The 634-nt window shown below is 28.3% G+C and overlaps 1 protein-coding gene across 1 annotated transcript in view; it reads left to right on the top strand.

Annotated features, from left to right (window-relative positions):
- Window positions 1-634, top strand: part of LOC111790090 (UPF0400 protein C337.03-like) — a gene marked incomplete in the record, with an annotated part of 12967 nt that overhangs the window by 372 nt on the left and 11961 nt on the right.

Here is a 634-nt window from a genome sequence, read left to right as displayed (position 1 = left end):
TTTTTTTTTTTTTTTTTTTTGATGAAAATCTAGATCCACCTCTTACATTGCGACGAGGAATTACTGATTGGGATGTGGAACCCTAGTATTTTATTCCATAAATTCGAACTGGGCAGAAATTGTTTTTTTTTTTTTTTTTTTTTTTTTTTTTTTTTTTTTTTTTTTTTTTTTTTTTTTGTGTTGACAATGATAGTTATGCCTACTAACATTGGGCACGCAGCTTCACTAAAATTTGGTTTTTGTTTTCAATTTGGGTGCTTAGTATTTTTAGAGCTTATATGGCTTCAATGAACTGCNAAAAATTCCTTTAAATTCTATAATTTATCTAAAAATAATAATAATATTACTACCATTTCAAACCTTTTATAATATCCTTTAACTCAANATTTTTGTGAGTCAGCAATGAAAACAATATTTGATTTTTGAAGCGCAGGTATTGGGTGAGAAGTTATCCAAGCTCAACAATTCTCAGCAGAGCATTGAGTGTATCCTTTCTCTAATCGTTATCTTTTATTTATTTCATTTTCTTTGTTTGAAAATATTTCGTTGCCCTCTCTATCATACTGCTGTCCTTCACAGTTTTTGTTCGGAGATTTTTTCCCTTTTGTATATTCTTGAACCCTTTGTTTTTTTT

This window comes from Cucurbita pepo, chromosome LG03 (genome assembly GCF_002806865.2).
Source record: "Cucurbita pepo subsp. pepo cultivar mu-cu-16 chromosome LG03, ASM280686v2, whole genome shotgun sequence".
In the NCBI taxonomy this organism is placed as follows: domain Eukaryota; kingdom Viridiplantae; phylum Streptophyta; class Magnoliopsida; order Cucurbitales; family Cucurbitaceae; genus Cucurbita; species Cucurbita pepo.
The sequence above is the reverse complement of the archived record's forward strand: the minus strand, read 5'-3'. Positions and strand labels throughout refer to the sequence as shown.